General features: G+C 40.2%; 2 long non-coding RNA genes across 2 annotated transcripts in view; one reads left to right on the top strand and one right to left on the bottom strand.

Annotated features, from left to right (window-relative positions):
- Positions 1-22,020, top strand: part of LOC309637585 — a 418,822-nt gene that overhangs the window by 19,048 nt on the left and 377,754 nt on the right. The gene's annotated exons all lie outside the window — the stretch shown is intronic.
- The window catches only part of LOC309637556, a 738,298-nt gene that overhangs the window by 665,316 nt on the left and 50,962 nt on the right, over positions 1-22,020 (bottom strand). The window lies entirely within an intron of this gene.

Raw genomic sequence — 22,020 nt, 5'->3', positions numbered from 1 at the left:
TAAGTGTGGGTATCAGCCGGTGGGTTTTTTTTTTTTTTTAAGTTTAATTTAAAGCAATTTGACACGGAAAGGTTATTACTTTAGTTGCCAATAAAAGCTGTACTTTTAACATAAGTGTACAGTAGGCCCTAGGGTATGTGACTATTATCTTTTCTGCAATTATGTGGTGTTCTACATAAATGTTAAAAAAAAAACTTAGAAATATCAAAAGTACTAACTTAGATACAATATGAAAGTTGAATAGAAAGAGAACAGAGAATCCGATTATTTTAGACACAACATGGGTTGAGGTTTCCTCCTAGAGGTTATATTGGGATTAGCACCAGCTGGCTTTGAATAAATTAATTCGAACTATATCTTAAAAACACACACTTAGCAACCAGAATATCGATTTTATGAACATTCTGTCTTGAGATGCAGTTGTTCAATTGCACAAGCTAAATGCCATTAACAGTAAGAGCAAGTCTCTGAACCAATTAACCTATTTTCTGCAGTTGCTGTGCCACCAAAATAAAAAGAACATTTCTCAGATGGTATTTGTCATCTTAAGCTTGCATATGTCCCCGAGAAAAGAAAATAAATTATTGCCAGTAATTGGGTAATCTAAACTTTTTCTCTTCCCTTGATCTTTTAGCAAGATAGGACTTGAACAAAAGAACATCATGATATTTTGTTCTTAAAAAGACACAAGGTAACCTAACACTAGCTCACCTCCTTTCACCTTTTTGCATTTATCTCTGAGGTGTTCAGATTTAACTAATGGGGGAAAGTCAAGGAAAAAAGGCTAGAAAAGAATTTAATCAATAGCTCCTGTCAATTTTTCATTATTATGGGATACTCCCTTCCTATAATAGGAAATCACTCAAGAAAAGTAAGGCCAGCAAAGACAGGGACATTCACCCAGCCATCTGCTTAATAGGAATATTTAATCCATCAAAGGAGACCCAAGGGGGACCCCAAGAGAGAGATGAGGCTGGAGAAAGCCGAGTTGCACACTCCGCCTATGAAGATTGACCCATGGGAGCAGAAGTTGTATGTTGACGAATATTTTTTAAATCCTGTGTATACTGTGGCTATTATTATTATTATTAACATTACATTTCTTGCGAACATCCCTCTTTATAAGCCCTGACATAAATACTTTAAAAAAACACTGCCTTATTATCCCTTAAAATAACCCAGAGGGGTAGGTGCTATACTTACAAGCATTTTCCCTAGGACCATGCCAAGGTTCCATGCCAAGGCCGTACTGGGAGTCCCACCCGCGCGTGTCTGCCTACAAAATGCTTGGCCTTAGGACAATAATTCAGTTAGCGTCAAAGGCTTTCTACACTTGAATCCTAACTTCATAATTTCCAAGCCAAATAACCTCACTGAAACTATTTCTCTGTGTGACTCAGTTTCCCGATTGGGGAAGTCAGGGTTAACAATTGTACCTGTGTCATAAACTTGCAAGGATTATATGTGCTGATGCGTACAAAGCACTTAGAACCTGCCTCATAGTGGACATTCATTAATAAATGCTACTTTAGTATATTACTATTGCCTTTCAGCACATACCTATCAGCCTTCTTTAGTAAATGTCTTCTATTCTTCTCTGGGCACTTTGAGTGACAACCCACCAGCCCCCCGCCAGACAAATGAGTCTTCCAGGAACAAGGGTGGAATACTTGATACTGATAGGATATGTTTCCAAAGAATCCTCAATATAGTAAGCAGTTTGTTTTTCCAAGCATTCTCTTTTATTGCCCCAATTCAATCCAGGGGAGAAATCTTTTAATTTAGCAACTTTAACTCTTTCTCAGTGACCCCAAGGATCTGCTCGTCATCTTACTGAGACAGGAACTCGGATCACATCAGAGATTTGTGAGTAAAATAAGTCACTGGCTAATGAAGGTGGTCTAGTTACCTGCCCGACATCCATCTCCCAGTTCACTGTTATCAACAGTAACTTCATCTGAGACCCAAAGGGACCACTTCTATTTCCTTATCATCTCTACTTCATTGTAAAGGAAGAATCATTTGCCACAGAGATGTCTGCAGATTTATGACTACAAGGGACAATTATAATACCTTAAATGGTTTGACATCTGTTCCATGAATATCCCTTTTGATATTCACAACAAAACTATTACAGAGATATTATTGCACACAGCTACAGAAAAGAAGAAACCAAGGCTCAGTAAATGAACAACAGCCCATGGGTACCAAGTACAGCTGCTATCTTACCTTCTCTACAAAGTCTCCCAAATTAAACAGAAACGAGCCATGTATACGGTCAGTGTATACATGAGACTTTCTCTCATTTTAATCTGAACTATAAGCCTTACTTTCCAACCCTAGTTACTGTCTCACTTCCATTACGGATGCACCGTGGTGAACATCTGTTATATTTGCCTTCCTCACCCTTCTTGTAAATATCATCTCAGTTTTCCTTTGAAACAACCCCTTTTCCATTCTCAGTTCATGAGACTTAGTAGGACTAACCTATTCCCAGCTACAAGATTGGGTATGGGCACTAGGTTTGGTCAATCAGAGCACACAGATCTTGGCTGAAGAGCCTGGTTCAAGGACTGGCATGCAACCCAAGCCTGACTATTATTCTATGTCCACTGGAAGCATCAGCAAAGAGAGGTTGTCTTTACCCTAGAGTTGCTTCAATTCTACACTCTGAGTCTACAACATGTGGAGATCTTCAGTGAAGAGAACTTACCTGCAAATAAAGCCAACACAGAGGACAGCAGACCCAAAATAGGAAGAAAGCAAATTTTTCTATGAACATTTAAGTCCCTGGATTCAGCCATGCCTGAAGCAATGTTATCCCCTAGACTTTTCAGTTATGTGAGCCAATAGAACCCCAAGTTAATTTACATCCAAATGGGATGGGTTTCTTGGTCTTCTCCCGAATAGTATTCATGCATCCACACATGCCTGCATCTATGAGCAGGCTGCCGTCCTTCTGAGTCGTGACCTGCCTCAGTGCGTGTCTGATACAGACGTGAGGGTTTGGAGAAGTGACGTGCCCTTGGTTCTCTTTCCATCATTCCTGGTACATTTCTCTGAGTCCTCAGGCAGTGTGGATGATAAATAACAAAGATGATGCATTGTCCAGCCCACTCCATTTCTTAAATAGGAAAAAATCATCTTTCTCTTCTCTCCTGTGCTTGACTAAGTAGGGAAGCAACTCAGGTGTCATCTCTGCTAAGGAGATGTCAGTAGGCTCTACATGTCAGATGTCATGTAGAAGGGAGCCTAGTCCACAAGACTATTGAGGCAATAAAGTTGCTTCATTTCAAACCTGGGGTCTATTTTATGCCTATGTGTACATACAGAGAAAAAAGTTTGAGGTTGGGACCCCTAGGATAGAAGGAATATGATTCCAAATCACACGGCACTGGCTGCTTCTCCTATAACTTCATTTGCATCTAACGGGAAACTTTCTAAGATGATTTTCCATCAGATTAAATAAACTAATGAGTTGGGAAGTGGTCACCCTGGAAGACAACTTATGGTCCAAAGCTAGGAAGCCAAGGTCAGAGGCTGGGAAGCTGGGCTTGGCCAACTCGGTGGGTACTAGCCTTTCACCAGTGGCCACTGGAACATTTCTGAGAAACAGGACATGGCAGAGATTCAAGCAAGAGGAGAACTTCAATGTAACAAACCCTAAGAGTCCTCTAGGAGAAAAGCAAAGGCCAATTCAAGATGGCCTGAAACTTAGAGATAAAATCTTTCAGGCTCAGAGAAAGCAGCTCTGTGTTGTATCAACTTCTCAGTCAGATAGCCATGGGCTTGAATCTGGCCTGAGCCACGAGCTCTGCAACCTTGGAAAAGTTACTTTACCTTTTCTAAGCCTCTCTTTTTTTCCCCCCTCAACGAAATGGGAGGCCTTGTGGGATTGTCACGAGCATTAAATGAATGAGCGAGCCCCCTGCATGTATGAAACACTGAGGATACTGCTTTGCATATGGGAAGTGCTCAATAAACTTGAACTCTGCTATCAGAACTAATCACAGTCACCACAAGGGATTGGAACTATATGGAAAGACTTCTTAAAGGACATTTGAAAGAATTCAAGAACATTATAGCACAGGACTTGGGGACCTGAATTCATCAAACTGTAAGAAGCTATTTCCAGAAAGGACAAAAAGTCTCACCAGAACTGGCAGAACTTCCAACCCAAATCTACTATGGGCTGGAAGTCTGGGTTTCTTGCTCTAACATCCAACCCAGACAGGGATGAATGTGGCAAAAGAAACTAGGGCAGGGTGCCCAGTAAGCTTTACCAGTCAAGCCAATAGGTAGCGAGACCTCAACTATTGTTTGGATAAGATTCTGGGCAGGACAAGCTTAGTTCCCTGTCTTTGTATTTATTTTCTTTCACTTTAGTTTCTGAGTAAGAGATCCTTTTGAAAACACTCAAATTTGCTTTGGGTGAAATAAGGAAAAAAGAATTTTTCAAACTTGAGACATAAGATAAAGGGAGTGGGGCACCCACAGAGGACAGCCACGAGTCCACAAAATAGAGGTGTCACGTGTAACTGTAGCATCTGGAGATATGAGAAGAGAGGGAAGGAGAGCCATGGTCCCTGAGCCAGTCTCCCAAAGGGATTTTCTTTGTCAGTACCAGAGTTTGCTTCCTTCCATGTTTTTCTTAGTGATAACAGACTGACCTTTTGTTGAAATGACCAGCCACATCACAAAAGAATTTCTTGCAAAGTTTCTGGAAATAATACAGCTGCCACAAAGAAACCTCTTACTTGAAAAGGGATGCTTTTAAGAATCCTAGAGTCAATTCTTAGGCATTCATAAGCAAATCAGAGCTCTTAATATTGTTTTCTTCCTTAAGTCTAAACAGAAAGCCTGGAGCCATAGACTGTCTTTGTGGTTTTACAAGGTGATCGGATTATGACTTTTTAAAGGACTATCCCAGTCTAATATATGAGAACTTGTCCAACTGCTGTGCCTCCCATATTAGTCCTTCCCTTATTTGGAAGAACTAGACCATAAAATTGATAGTAACTGCACTATGACTTTGGAGGTTGTTGATATGACATAACTCTTTGGGCCTAAATTGGGTCCATTAACAATGGTTATGATGTGATGCTTGTTAAAATATTAACAATTACCACTTCACTCTTTAAAATTAAGAAGAAATATGGCATTTACTTAGAAAATTTAGGAGAGGCTAGAATTGGGTAAAGGGAAGATTGACCTCTTTCAACATATCAGGAAGAGGTCCCCAAGAGTGAACCGAATGTAACCTCTGTAGTAGAAAATTCAATCAAGTTAGGAAACTAATCTAAATCAAGTTAGCACCACTGACCATCCTAAAATGGAGGGAATGTAACAGAAGAAGGATGCCTTGAAACTTACGAATGCTCAAGCCTCATTGGACTGTTTCCTCTACATTTGTCTCATGTCCTGAGTGGCAATAAAATATCTTGGTGGGCTTCCCTGGTCGCGCAGTGGTTAAGAATCCGCCTGCCAATGCAGGGGACACAGGTTCAAGCCCTGGTCCAGGAAGGGGAAGATCCCACATGCCGCAGAGCAACTAAGCTCGTGCGCCTGTGCTACTGAGCACAACTACTGAGCCTGCGCTCTAGAGCCTGTGAGCCACAACTACAGAGCCCACATGCCACAACTACTGAAGCCCGTGTGCCTAGAGCCCGTGCTCTGCAACAAGAGAAGCCACTGCAACAAGAAGCCCGCACACCACAATGAAGATTAGCCCCCGCTTGCTGCAACTAGAGAAAGCCCATGTACAGCAATGAAGACCCAATGCAGCCAAAAATAAAAATAAATAAATTTTAAAAAATAAAATAAAATAAAATATCTTGGCTATCAATCAAGTCATTAAGAAAGTGATGGGAAATCAGGCTCCCTGACTTCAGTCTATACTACAAAGCTACAGTCGTCAAGACAGTATGGTACTGGCACAAGAACAGATATATAGATCAATGGAACAGGATAGAAAGCCCAGAGATAAACCCATGCACCTATGGTCACCTTATATTTGATAAAGGAGGCAAGAATATATAATGGGGAAAAGACAGTCTCTTCAATAAGTGGTGCTGGGAAAACTGGACAGCTACATGTAAAAGAATGAAATTAGAACACTCCCTAACACCATCCACAAAAATAAACTCAAAATGGATACAGACCTAAATGTAAGGCCAGACACTATCAAACTCTTAGAGGAAAACAGGCAGAACACTCTATGACATAAATCACAGCAAGATCCTTTTTGACCCACCTCCTAGAGAAATGGAAATAAAAACAAAAATAAACAAATGGGACCTAATGAAACTTAAAAGTTTTTGCACAGCAAAGGAAACCATAAACAAGACCAAAAGACAACCCTCAGAATGGGAGAAAATATTTGCAAATGAAGCAACTGACAAAGGATTAATCTCCAAAATTTACAAGCAGCTCATGCAGCTCAATATCAAAAAAACAAACAACCCAATCCAAAAATGGGCAGAAGACCTAAATAAACATTTCTCCAAAGATATACAGATTGACAACAAACACATGAAAGAATGCTCAACATCATTAATCATTAGAGAAATGCAAATCAAAACTACAATGAGGTATCATCTCACACCAGTCAGAATGGCCATCCATCAAAAAATCTACAAACAATAAATGCTGGAGAGAGTGTGGAGAAAAGGGAACCCTCTTGCACTGTTGTGGGAATGTAAATTGATACAGCCACTATGGAGAACAGTATGGAGGTTCCTTAGAAAACTAAAACTAGAGCTACCATATGACCCAGCAATCCCACTACTGGGCATATACCCTGAGAAAACGGTAATTCAAAAAGAGTCATGTACCACAATGTTCATTGCAGCTCTATTTACAATAGCCAGGACATGGAAGCAACCTAAGTGTCCAGCGACAGATGAATGGATAAAGAAGATGTGGCACATATATACAATGGAATATTACTCAGCCATAAAAAGAAATGAAATTGAGTTATTTGTAGTGAGGTGGATGGACCTAGAGTCTGTCATACAGAGTGAAGTAAGTCAGAAAGAGAAAAACAAATACCGTATGCTAACACATATATATGGAATCTAAAAAAAAAAAATCGTCATGAAGAACCTAGGGGCAGGACGGGAATAAAGACGCAGACCTACTAGAGAATGGACTTGAGGACACGGGGAGGGGGAAGGGTAAGCTGGGACAAAGTGAGAGAGTGGCATGGACATATATACACTACCAAATGTAAAACCGATAACTAGTGGGAAGCAGCCGCATAGCACAGGGAGATCAGCTCGGTGCTTTGTGACCACCTAGAGGGGTGGGACAGGGAGGGTGGGAGGGAGGGAGACACAAGAGGGAAGAGATATAGGGATATATGTATATGGATAGCTGATTCACTTTGTTATAAAGCAGAAACTAACACATCATTGTAAAGCAATTATACTCCAATAAAGATGTTAAAAAAAAAAAAAAGAAAGTGATAGGAAAGTAGGAACCCAAGAAATAGTTCTACATGGCTCTTTAAGAAGTCAGCCCTTACCAACAAGAAGGTCATTAAGCAGATAAACTATTAGATGTTCCTTGCTATCAAAACATTTTGGGGGACTTCCCGGCAGTCGAGTGGTCAGGACTCCACCTTTCAGTGCAGAGGGCATGGGTTCGACCCCTGGTCGGGGAACGAGGATCCCACATGCCCTGGGGTGTGGCCAAAAACATTTTTTAATAAATAAAATTGCACATCTCTATAAATAAATAAATACATTAAAAGAAAACATTTTTGAATTAGGAAGTTCGGTGAAAGTGTGGTCGTTCATTCTGAATGTAAGTAATTTCAGACCAGCACATAGTTGAACACAGTACCCACTCCACAGCTTGATTTGAGAGGCCTGTGAAGCCTTCCACCTCCAAAATATGATCTCTTGATCTCTTTTTTTTTTTAAGATATGGTAACTAACCCCCTTCCTTACCGCCTCACTGACCCCTCCACAAACATCACCCACCCATTTCTGAGGTAAGACATCTTATTTTCAAGAATGTACTATTGCAATGCACACATTTTGTCCAGGAAGGATTAATTTCTAACCCACTGCTACAGATTCCTTAGTTTATCAGTTGAATTTGTTGCTAACTCTACTATGGTTCAATTTCTACCTGTAAATTAGGGAATAATAATGGTATTTACCTATTAGAATTGCTTGCAAATTAAATAATTCATGCAATGTGTCTGGAACTCAGTTAAGTGCTCACCAGATGTTGGCTCATTTTGTAATTGTCGGTATTGTTTGTAAGTGATAAGCTGAAAGTCTCATGGTTATGACTACAGAACTGAAAAATACAGAAGTAACAGGGAAGGAAAGTTCTGTCATGCAGAGAGCAGCCTAGTTAAACCACACAGCACAGGGGACCAGAGGACCAGAGGAAGTGGGGACAGGCATGAAGGCAGGGGTTCTTATACCCTTTTCTGTTCCTCTACTTCTGAACAAATCTTCTCCAATCCCACTATATCCTCTGAAAAAGTGAGAAGGAAAATAATCTCTTCAAATTTCATTAAATGGTTCAGAGGCCACTTTTTTTTCGCTTCTAAGGAGAACAAGCCTGCATGATTTAAACGCTCCTAATGAAAGATTTTCTCAGCTCTGTTAATTAGTGTCAATTGCAATGGTGGTTTCTGTTTCAAATCCATTCTTGTTCACCACTTTACCCTTACATGATGCTACAAAAGGCTGCAGCAGGCAAGAGGTAACCCCTGCTGAATAATCTCCAGGCAAAATGGTTGGGATGAATTCCTGAGGGCCCCAGTGAGGTTTGTTTATTAATTTCATAGTGAAGAACAAGACAAAAAAGCGAGAGCAAGTATGTAATGAACAACCTGACGCAGCTGTCGAGGTGGAAAGGTGTGATGGGGAAGAGAAATGTGTTGAAAGTGCATGTACTGGGATATCTCATAGCAAATACCAAGGTCTGTGGTTAGGATTCCAGTTATGTCTGGATGATTGAAAAGGCTACCAGTAGGAAAGATACCTAGGTAAGCATCATTCATCTCCACTCATTCATTCATTCATTCAACCCATATTTATAGAGCTCCTACTTAGGATGCAGTTCACAATTTTACTGGAAAGACAGACACCCAAATGAATCATACAAAAGAACAGATGGATGGATAGATGGATGGATGGATGGATAATAGGTAGGTAGATAGTTAATGGTACTGGGTGATAAATACAAGAAGGTTAACTAAAGATGAGATGACAGTTCACTGTAAAGGGACTGATTTATTCAGGAAAGGGAGGTTATGTTCTAAAATGACGTGTATAATTCAGACCTGAGGGATACGTAGCAGTGAGCCAGGGAAAGGTTTAGGGGGAAAAGGCAGCAAGAAAAGTATGAGTCTCCACTGCACTGAAGCAGACCTCGTCCTTCATCCCCTCAACACCAAGAAGCAGTCAAGGAAACCCAGCATTGGAAGGAGGACGGCTTATAATCGAAGATACTGATCCTGTCTTTGGAGGTTGGGCATGGCAAGGTTTGATGACTATAAGGTGGGATGAGGTGGGACAAGACAACGTCAGCCCTCCTCTCAGTGGCGAGAAGTCATGGCTGTAGGAGATGTAAAATCTGTGGATTAGAACGACCTTCTAGGGTTTTTGCTTTAGCTTAAACAAGAAGATAAATGACCCGCAACACTCGCTGTAAAGACAGGGAGCTGACATGTTAACTTTAAGCTTCAGAGTAATGATATCCCTTCAAAAGTATTTATATTACACTCACATGGGGCTTTGGAATGAAAACCAAATGGCAAACAATAAAACTCTTCTAAGACAACCCATTCTGGCAAATAACTGGAATCCTGAGCTCTTTAGTAAAAGCGAATGCTGCGTCTTCCAGTAAGTCGTGTGCCCCTGATTGGTTCCATAGACCAACAAAGGCCTTCAGAGTCCTAGACTTGCCAATGGCCAACGGGATGGCAATGAAAATTATTCCAGCTTCCTTAACTGGACGCTCACTCAGCCAGCTGCTTTACACATCAAGAGTTAGTAACTAAACACACAGACCCTAGAGCCGCAATGTCTGGAGCTGAATTTTAGCTCCAACATTGGACAGCCAGTGTGATCTTGGGCAAGTGACCTAACCTTTTTAGCCTCCGTCTCTGCATCTGAGAAATGGAGACAGCAACAGCACCTACCTCATAGGGATGTGAGGAAGATTGAATGATATACATCAAAATCAATACGTGGGAGACGCCGGAGCACAGTTTGCCTTGAGGAGGGTGATAACTAATCCTCCCCGCGGCCCAGACAGAGGCCTATTTAACAGATTAGGCTCAGAGAAAATAAGAAGGACGCCACAGACATACAGCTAAGTAAGGGGCAGGGCTGAGAGTCAAACACAGGTCAGCACTGGTCCACGTTTTCCCCACTGACTATACTATGTCCCCTATAAGCAATGGCAATGAGTATATATGAAGGCAAGAAAAGGACCAGAAACCAAGGTGGTACAAGCACCATTTTCTGAAGAAGACAGGTTGAGAATTTACTAGCAATGATTCCCTCTCCAAACCACCCTTCCCACCCATTTGTAGCCCAAGTCCTGTTTATCCCCAAACAGAGGGAATACAGCAAAGGAAGGAAGCCTTGAAACTTACAAATGCTCAAGCCTCATTGGACTGTTTCCTCTACATTTGCCTCACATCCTGAGTGGCAATGAAGTATCTTGGTTATCAATCAAATCATTTAAAAAATGATGGAAAAGTAAGAACACAAGAAGTCCTGCATGGCTTTTTAGTAAGTCCGCCCTTAACAACAAGAAGGTCATTGAGCAGATAAACTGTTAGATGTTCCTTGCTATCGAAACATTTTTAAATTAGGAAGTTTAGTGAAAGTGTGGTCATTCCTTCTGAATATAAGTAACTTCAGACCAGCACATAGTTGAAAGCGATAACCCCTCCATGGTTTGATGTGAGAGGCCTGTGAAGCCGTTCCACCTCCAAAATATGACCTCAGGCCCTGTTTATCCTGTTACCAGTTTAAAGGTCATTTTTGCAGAGATGCTCCCTACCCACTGCCCTGTGCCTCTGGCCTAGCTTAGCTCCTTCTGGTGAATGCTCTTTTTTTTTTTCTTTTTTCTGATGAGTGCTCTTAAAGACACTGGAGCTTTCCTTACTAATAGTCATCACAACTATATTGAAATATTTGTGACGTAATTATTTGTTTCGACTCCATTTCTTCCAGGAGCATGTAAGTTTCATGAGACAGGATCCAGGTCCATCTCAGTCACCTTATATAGCCTTAGATCCAATGCTTGACGTATAATAGGAACTCAATAAATACCTGATGCATGAGTGGACTTTTGGTCCAACAAAAACGCTGCCAGATACTGGGGCACAGCATACTTGCAATAACATAATGAACTTGTTAGCAGTGGAAGCAAAAATCACCATAAAGTCAAAAGTTAAATCACTAATTTTTTCCGATATCAAAATAAGGTCACATGAATTATTTACTAAACATGACTTTGCTATTAGGCGAAGAAGGAATCAGAAGGTTTGTGTGTATTTCACTGAGGGATATTTATTTTGATACTGTTTTATAAATACCAAACTAGTCAACCAATAGGTTGAGGCTGTCTGCCCAGAGAGTTAAATTACCTCAGTTATCTGGAAGGAGTACAAGGGTCCCCATGTTTCGATCTTGGAGTCTTGAATTCTAATTTAATTCTCAGTGCATCTATAACAATGGGTTATAGATTGGACAGTTTTAAATTAAATCTTAAGCAGGTGCTCATTAACATTAACAGACAGAAGCAGCACTGTTCTCATTTAAGCCAGAGTGGGTCTCCTAAGATACACCTGTCTTGTCCGCTCGATGCTCTGCAAACAATACAACTAGGCAGCCTTTGAGCATGGCTCTTAGGAACCCTCCAGGGTTCCAAGGAACCCAGTTTGAAAACACAGCCAACACTAGCAGAGATTTGACTGATACCTTCAATACCAGTTACCTGCTCCTGTGCTGAGATTACAGTCAAACGAGGCTCTCACAGCATTACACACAGCAAAGCAACTCCAAGGTGGACTCGCCTCTGAGTCAATCCATAAAGCCATGTGAGTGTCACACTGATCATTGTCGCTGTAATCCCTACCTTAAATACATTCTTCTCCTCACTATTTGAATGTACCCAGAGAAAAGTACTTGTGGTATACTGCATTTAATCTTAATAAATAAAGTAAAATCTATTTTCAATTTTAGATGTGGCATGGTTTCTATATTTTTCACATAAGAACTAATTTCAGGAAAAAAGACCCATGAATATACATTTGCACTTTGTAGAAAAGTACAAGATTAATCCAGCTCAAATAAGAAAAGCTCCTGGCCTCATGGAAAACAGGCTGGTAAATTTCTTTAAGTGACTTCATTCATTCACTCACTCTAATAATATTTCTTTTTTTATTGAAGTCTAATTGACTTAAAATATTATATTAGTTTCAGGTGTACAGCATATTGATTCAATATTTTTATACATTACGAAACGATCACCACGATAAGTCTAGTTACCATCCGTCACCATACAAAGTTATTACAATATTATTGACTATATTCCCTATGCTGTACATTACATCCCAGTGACTTATTTTATAACTGGAAGTTTGTACTTCTTGATCCCCTTCACCTGTTTCACCCATCCCCCACCCTAAAAATATTTCTTGAGTCTGCACTATGCCACTGTAGCCCTGGAAAGTCTACACACCTCATCTGTTCCATCAATCACGGCAACATATATTCATTGTGTGACTGCCACGTGCCAACAGCCTGCCTTCATGGAACTGAGAGTCTTGCCAGTGAGAAAGATTCTTTTCAGTAAACAAATCAACTAGAAAATTATAAGTAGTGATGAGACTATGAATAAATGAAACAGAGTGCTGAGATCGACCATGACAGTCTACATATTAAATATAGCTAAAATATTTTTGGAGCCCTACCGATCTAGCAATTGAAACCTGTTGAAAGTATAAGAAACAACTTTTATAGGCAATGCCAACAACCTATATTCAAACAGCCCCTTCCCTGAGCCGCAAATAAGCTGTGAGCTCTAGGTGATTCTTAGATTTCAGTACTTAGTAGGAAGCACAGAAGTTCATTTCTAAAGTCAGCTATTTTTTTTAAACTGCTATTCAGGATAATTTTTGCACTATCATTATATCAGTTTTCTCATGTCTATCCACCTATTCAAGTAAGTTATCACATAGATAACAAGTTCTAGGCCACAGATAGTGAAAAGGAAAAGAAAAATTCCTTTGGCAGAAAAAAACAATGGAGTCAAGTAACTGGAAAATTGTGTAATTTAATTTAGAGTGAGGACACAGGATTTAGAAAGCTCCAACTAGTAACCGTGTTATAGATAAAATTGTTCTTGGGGAGATAAAAGTGCCATTTAGATACGGAAAGAGAAGCAGAGGAAGCATTTCGGACGGGGAGAAGAGTTTATATAAACAAAAGATGCATAATCTATCTTTCCATCTATGTGTTTGTCCAGCCACCCATCATGGTTCCAGTCGCCATTCTAAGTGCTTTCCATACCTCATCTCATTTAGTCCTTAAAACATTAATAGGTAATAAAAAAGTCATTATTACTCTCATTTGTTTTAGATTGTGTTTCTTATACATAGAGCCTAAAGCAGGAATTCAGGTGCATGTGACTTATTGGGACAAGCAGGACCCAGACAGGGTGAGGAAAGTGAGCCATCTTAAAACACAATTTTAGGAGGCACTCCTTCTCAGGGTTGTGCAACTTGCATGACCTTGACAGGGAACATCTCCTTAAACCCTGCCCTCTAGATGCTTCACTCTCCTCACCCTAGTCTGAACCCTTGGGCGAGCGCTTTAGAACAAACTTGTAATGAAAGGGGTTAAGCAGGAGAGTGAAGGTGAGAGAGCAGGTGAAGAATGTGGTCCTAGGAAAAGTCTAGCCATGGGCTGACCCACAGCAGGAGTGGCCTGGCGCCTAAGTGGCCCCACAGAATGGTGCACGGGAGCTGGCCTTCTGTACCCGCTATATCAACAGGTCATTGACGGCCCCTGGGGAGGGCAAAGGTATAAGATGTTAGCTGCAGCAGCGGGGGGCTGGGTGCAGTGGTAGTTAATGAGAATCTGCATGGGTTAAATTGCATCGAATACATCATTTTGAACAAGCAGAATCTAATACTTACAGAGGCAGCAAATCTTTAATTGCTGGTCTTTAGGGAAGCCCTGATGTGTAGCGTTTGCCAACTGTCCTCGTGTAAATCCTCCCACCAAGGCTGATTTCAAGCTACCAACACGATCTGTGAATGTGGAGTTGGCAAGACGTGTGGCCAATCTCCAGCAACAATGCATGGGGCTTAGGCAGTTTAGCAGTCAGAGGAGAACCAGAATTTGATCTCAGGTTGCCTGACACATCAAGGCACATCCACAGTGCCAGAGAGCGTGAGGCAGCAAATCCTGCCTGTCAAGAGCCAGGTAGGAAATACATTCTGTTTTGTGGTCTCTGTCACAATGAGTCAATTCTGCTGTTGTCGTGTGAAAGCAGCCACAGACGATACATAAAAGAAGGATATGGCTTTGTTCCAATAAAATTTTATTTACAAAACCAGGCAGTGGGTCGTGTTGAGTCCATGGGCTGTATTTTGCCAACATCAGCTGTAGATGTTATTTAATATTTTTATAATAAATCACGTCTGCTATTTAATTACTGAGCAGGGCCAACACTAAAGTGATGGAAGAGAGGCACCTAGAACACAAAATTTGCCTCACCCTAGGTCTGGCCCTGTTATCGAGTCACCTGAACCAGATTTACAGGTGTATTGATCAGGGCTCATTTGTTCAAATCTGAATCACTTTAGCAGAAGAGGATATAACACAGGGAATTAAGAGCTTGCAAAATTGTTGGAAGGGCTAAGCAAGCAGGTGAGGCAAGGCAAGCAGCCTACCAGGGAAGCTTCTACATCTGCCTCCCTCAAGAATGTGGGCAATCAGGAGGCTGCCCACGGAACTGCTGAGTTCAAAGACACAGTCACACAAGCATGGTCCAGGATCAAGGCCACCACCACTGCCATTCGACCCCCAGGAAGTTAGTGAACGGCACTAGGACGCTGCTGCAAACAAAACCAATGTCTACAGGCTCATGCCTGCCAGCAACAACAGCTGAAGTCACAGGAAAGTGCCCCCGCCTCGCTTCCATCTTCCCAATACCAGCTGCATGCACCTCTGGGGACCTACTTTTCTTCCAGAACCCTAGCTGCAAGAGAGTCAGAGAACTGTAGATTTCAGCTACTCAACTGATGACACTAGAAGAGAGATGAAACCAATGCTGAGTGACAGTTGACTGCATTCACCATAGTAGGCCTCCTGGCAAAGGCTTTATTTGCTGAGAACTTGAGGTTACCTGTCCAACAAGCAAAAGACTTCCCTGGGACAAAGCCGGTTCCAATCAGAAGTTCCTGCTGGTAAAGGAAACACCATTCGTGCCCCCCAATACATACACACACACACACCCCTAGAGTGTATGATGGGAGTGGTGATAGGGATCAGAAATGTCTAGCTGAGGGATAGAGGGTAAGAGTACAAGATACAAGGGAAGATTTGCTTCAGGCATAAAGAACTGGGTCAAGGAATGCCAGGCACGGTGGTGGTCAGAAGTAGCGAAATTAGGAGTCCTATAGGATAAGAGAAGGTTGGCAGTTGCTAAAGGGTGACTGCAAAGGGAAAGCTGAGGAAATGCCCTACACAGGTCATTTGCCTTAAGGGAACCATCCCTTTGTGACCTCCATATGGGGTGCAAATAAGTAATACTAAGCATGTTATAAATACACCATGCTCTACCGACTGCGATTCGTAATCACTTCCATGAAAAAAGAAAATTTGTAAGTCAGTACGGTGGAGCTATTTTCTTTAAAAATGTTTTGCGTTACGATATATGACATATACAAATGTATGTTCCATAGATGTGATTATGGATTAAAATAATGCAGTACTCTCGAATCCGCCATGTAACTTAAGAATTTTACAGCTGAAGCTGCCTGTGTGTTTTCCCTGATAGTTCAGACTCATTCTCTTTCATTATCCCAAAGTTTATAATCTTTATTCCCTTGCTTTAAAAAACATAGCTGATCACATATACTTGCAGTCTGAAATTATTTCAAGTTTGCACACCTCAAGTTATTTCTAAGTGATAGAAATTAATACCATTGCTAACGAACGTTTGTCAAAACCTATTTATCAGAATTAGAAAACGAACAGAAGTCTTGGGTGTTTCCAAAAAGGATGGAAAAAAGAAAGGGAGATATCTTGCATGAATGCTTAATTCACCTTGTAATTTGAGCAAGTTTTCATTTAAAAAAAATAGTTTAATCATAAAATGCTTTTAGACGTGCCAGCCGGCTAAAACAGTGCCTAATTTCAACTGTTTTTCACAATGGTGAGCAAGTCGCAGAGTTAATGAAATTAAGCTTCCTTCATTTCTCTCAAACTCCCCCCACAAAGAAGAGCTGTAACGTACAAAATGCTGCCTTAAGTGCGTGGCCGTGCTGGTTTTCAGGACTGGAGCCATCACTGATTTGTCACACGGTCCTCTTAACAACGTATTTGTATTTTGCAAAATGTATAATTTTTTGTAGCCCCTGAACAAATATATTTACATAACTGTGTCTAACGAGAAATTACATTTAACTTCTCAGAAATGACAATAACTAAAACCTGAACTGCCAATTCCACTTCATTAGTGTGGTAGAAATGCATTCCAAATGTTAATAAAAATTCCAACATGCTGATAAATTAGAGCTTCTAAGGAGCATGTGACACCTTGGTTAATATATTCAACCTCAATTATATTTCTCTTCAGCACCCTGTTATCTGGAACCTTTGCTGGCAATCAGAGGTGCTGTTTTTCAGCGGCCAATTTTCTAGATAATGTAGCTTATCAACACTGTGGGTAAACTTGCCAATGGAATCAGGCTGCACTGAACCACACACACGCTAATTGCATCCCTTTTTTATGCATATTTACAGACTGTCACTTCAAAGAAATCAGTGGCCCATTGAGGCACCCAGTTAGCTGGAAGAATTGCCTCTTGCAAATGAAAATTAGCAAACAAGCTAGTGATAAATATGAAATGAACAAAGTATAAAAATACTGTTTTGTTCCGAAACTTCCTTGTCATCCCAATTTATACTCGCAAATGGAAGGAGTTTGGAACCTAGGATGTGCCTTTTGTTTCAAACGAAGACAGAAAGAATTCTTCCTGAAACCCACTAACTAGGTAAAAGCCTATTCGCTTTTCCCTCTTCTCCCACGCCATCCCCACCCCAAATTTCTATTCTCATAAACAGGTTATTAAATCCCGTATTAGATTTGGTTTGGAGTTTGAATAGACAAATGACATGTTAACACTTCAGAAACAATTAACCCTGGGAACTTAATTAAGTTCTTCTGACTTTAAGGAAGCACATTTCAAAATAATGTTTCTAAACTCTCTGAATTTGTTCAAGAATAGCAATGCTTTCCTTCTCTCAAGTCTTCCTAAGTTCAACAGCAGAAAGCTTTGGCTGGCTATATATGGATAAAGGTTATGGTGTCATGAGCCTGCTGTAATTTGACTAACTCAGAGCGAGTATAAAAAAAGACAGGTACCAAAAAATAACAATCATTAAAAAAACTTTTTTTTTCCAAAAGCCCCAAACACTGGCCATATATAAAAGAGAAAACGATCTTATAATTATGTCCTGGGAACGGCACACACACAAAAATACTGAGACCTGGGCTGTGTGTTTGTCTGAAATCCTTTCCCTTGCTTTTTACAATAACATTTTGAAATCTTTCACCACAAGGACAATGCTTTGAAGGCAATATTAGGTTTTGGAAAACATGTCATTTTAATATAAGTTAAAATAAACCACATACCAATTAAACTATAAATACTTTTAAAGGTCTTGTGCCAGAGTGAGCAATTTAGAGTGGCAAAACTCAACAAATAAATGGCACTTAAAGTCTTAGCTTACAGCTCAGGTTCAATGATACTTTATTTGGTTTGGAGAACCGAGCATCACGCCTGCTGTATTTCACAGTTTCAACAGACTCCTAAATTCCTCGTCACTAACATTAGATATACAATGTCATCTGAGAGTTGGTTTTTTTTTAAGGGCACAAGCAATAACATAAATATTGATGCAAACACCGGGGGAAACATCGCTATTTTAAGAAACACGCTACACCTACATGTCTATTGCTCCTTTCTTACAGGAGAAAACAGGGTTCTTTAGTAAATTAGTGCTCATCTGTGTGCACTAATTTAGACAATTATTTTATATCACTTTCCAAACTGACATACCATGGTGTGTTTATATGTCTGTCTCCCTGCCCAGACTGGGAACTCCTTGAAGACATGAATCTAGTTTTGTACAAAGACGAATAAAACAGAGACCCCACCACTGAGGAGTTCAAGGTGTATGGGGGGCAGGGAAAGACACTTACTTATGCAGCTATCCGGTACCAGGGAGAGGAACAAAGTGCCACGAGATCCTAAGATAAGACCTGTTGGTTCTGCCCAGGGGTCTGGGAAAAAAAATCACACAATCGATGACATTGGAATCAGATCTTAAGAGGTAAGTAACACTTCAATCCGGCAGGGAAGGGCATATCAGGCGCATTGAACCACACAGGCAAAACAGAAGGCTGGAAGGTAAATGGACGAATCATGGGGGAGATTTTTGGCGCTGCTACATCTTAGGCCGGGGGAGGGGGAGGTGCGCAGGAGCATTCACAGTGTACACAGAGAGAAAGATCTGAATTCTGTCTATGGCTACGTCACCTTTACCTTTCGTATCTTTTTGCTGGGGGAAGACAAAATGTGGGGAAGGCTATGTGAGCACCTGCGAAAGAGAAAAATTCTCATGAAGACTGACCAAAAGACACCCTGACTTTTAAAAATGTATAACAATTTTCATTTTTAAAGTTCACCTGCAGTGCTATCAAATTATATAAATACATATTCACCCAGCACCTTTACAGGGTCTGTCTATAATACAGTAAGACTGATTTCACAAGACACAAGAAGATCTTATCCTATTCCTCCATATGGACACACTGAAGAATATGTCTCAATCACTCTTGATTCAAATATTAATAAATTTCCCTGTCTCTTAAAGGGGCTAATTGAAATTTGGCTCAATCTTTCGTCCTCAGAATGTCTGGAGGAAAAGACAGCAATCCCGTCTAATCTGGCAGAGCCTTTAAAGGTTTATCCAAAAACCTAGTTTATTGAAGATGGTTTTGAACTTTAACATTCCGAAAACCTGCTTTTGTGAATGGGCAAAAAAAACCTAACAAAAGGAATTACATGATACCAAAGCTAGTTGGTTGGTTTCAGAGAAAATTTTTCAATTGATTAATACATCATTCACTGTTAGCTATTTTACAATATAGACACTGCTCCTAGAACATAAAAGGCAAAATAATAATGGTAATAGTAATAATAAAATAGCAGCAGCTTACAATTTTAGCCCACTCACTATCTGTCAGGAACTGAGCCAGTGACTTTACTTACAGTATGCCATCTAATCTCTAGAACATTCCCTTTGAAGGAAGTATTTTCAGCCCTGTGTTTTATAAAAGAAGATACTGAGGCCATTTCTCTTGGACAAGGCTGTGAACTAGTTAACGGCAGAGCCAGGATTCCAATCTGGGTCACAGCCTTCCAAGCCTGGGATGGTAACCACTGTAAGATGCTGCCTCTTTCTAAATAATGTGAGATTGTTTCAATTTTTCAACTTGAGCTTGGCTAAATTGTTTGGGGGGGGGGAGAACTTGAGCAGGGACGAGAAGAGCAAAGAGGGAACAAAAAGAGGGAAAAGAGAGAAGAAGGAGAAACAGAGGGCAGGGAGGAAAAGAGGGACGAAAAAAAGGGAGAGAGAGAGAGAGAGAGAGGGAGGGGATGGAGGAAATGGAAGAAAAGCCAGTGAAAGCAAGAATCTCATTTTTCAGGATGCTCCCGTAACACTCGCTACTCCCCATTCTCCACACTTTTTTTTTTTTAAATTGAAGTATAACTGATTTAAAATATGGTGTTACTTTCAGGTGTACAGCAAAGTCATCTGGTTACATACACAACTATTTTTTCAGATTATTTCCCATTATAGGCTATTACAAGATACTGAATATTGTTCACCGTGTTGTACAGTAAATCCTTGCCCATTCTCCACACTTGCTTACTACTTTTTTCCCTGGTCCATCTCTCTGGTAGAATATAAGCTCCATGAGGGCAGGAACTGTATCTGTCTTGGCCGGTATCCCCTATGACTAGCACAAACCCAGCAAAGAGTGGGCACTCACTAAATGAAGAAATAAAATAAATTTTATTTCTTTCCCTTCATGGTTTGAATATTTCACTTGTCAACTAGCTGTTTTCTTGTTCTCTATAGCCTCAAAAAGAAACGTATCAATGCCTAAGACTACAAGGATAGAACAATTCCATTCTATTGTACCCGTACATTTGCGATCACAAATTATTTAGGTCTAAAGAGTGCCATTTTGTTGTTACCATTAGTGTGATCCTCCTAAGTAGGACCACTGGCTCCTGTACTCTAATGCTGTCCTAATTTTTTATTCATCTTTGACTGAACACTGGAAGAATGTAAATCAAAGAGTAGAGTTCCTCTGCCTTCTAACTTTTGAAAAATTCCCTATAAGGCAGTTGGAGGATAATTCCATAACCAGAAATTTCACTGCTCTCAACATTCCACAGAGGTCAAAGATCATTTTAACCATTTCTGTAACCAAAAAAGTGAATACTTAACCCAATGAAGAATGGTTTTCAACTGGAGCATTACCCCACTTTATACTATCAATCAAAACAAAATCATAGGTTTCAATGTATAAACATTTGTTCTACATTCAAATTTGTAGCAATACATATTTGCTTCATAAATGAAAATAACCCAGCAGTTAAAATGTGTGTCAAGGATGTGCCCTTCTCTTGCTGAGTTTCTTACTGTTTATTTTGCTTACGCTTCATCAGACACCTGTTTTGTACTGAAATCTTCATTAAAAGGTTTTCCTTTTTCTTTTTTTCCCTCCTTTTCTCTCTTTTCCCAAGCCCTTTGCTTTCTGGATTAAAGTTACAATTTTTATCTGTCTTCCCAGACTCCCCTTTCACTGATCAGAAGGAGACTTCTCCTTTGTGTTAGAATTATTCACAGGACCCATGGAATGAAGGCTGAGCACAAAATAAACTCCAGCTCAGAGGAAAAAAAAAAAAAAAAAGTGTTGCTTGAAGAGGATGGCTTTGGAACATTCGCCAAGCTCAGGACGAAATAAACAAAACTAGAACTAACTTGGGAGCAAGAATATTCTCAGAACAAGCAGCCAAGCTGGGAGCCAGAGCAAAACAGAGCGTCCTGAACATCTGTTTTGTTTTCATTTCAGGAACGAAAAACACCTTTGTCCTCACTGATTGTTTTGCTCTGAGCAGTCCCTTTGGACTTTTGCTAAACCCAGAGAAAACCTGGGACAACTTGGACAAAATGTGAAAATGCAAAGCGTTTACTTAATATTTAAAAGAAAGAACAGAGAGAAAGAGAGAGAGAGAAAGGAGAGAGGTACCTTTGAAAGTTTTAAAAAATCAGGTAAAATACAATTTATTCTGACTATTTTTGACACAAATCACCCTGTAATTGCCATTTCTGCAAGGTGTCTCAGTTACGAGAGTACGGTGTGGTTGTTTAAATGCCTATACATTTGTCTGAAGAAGAGAAAAAGCCACAACATTGTCTATTAAATGTCAAAAAGCCTTTTCTGTAACTACAGAGGGCTTGGACAGAACTCAGGAAATACTTCAACTGGAAAAGAAACGTTAAAAGCTACCCTTCAAGCTATTGGAAAACCTATTATCAAATGTTAAAACCTTAAAAAAAAATCCATGAGTATCCCGAGCTGGATTACAGATCTTTGTTTAGCAAAGGTTGATCATCATTGATAACCAAAGACAAAGTAACAATGGATGCAATCTACCTG

This window comes from Balaenoptera physalus, assembly GCF_965194825.1.
Source record: "Balaenoptera physalus genome assembly, chromosome: 11".
Lineage (NCBI taxonomy): Eukaryota > Metazoa > Chordata > Mammalia > Artiodactyla > Balaenopteridae > Balaenoptera > Balaenoptera physalus.
Note: the sequence above shows the minus strand (reverse complement) of the source record. Positions and strands in the feature narration are given on the sequence as shown.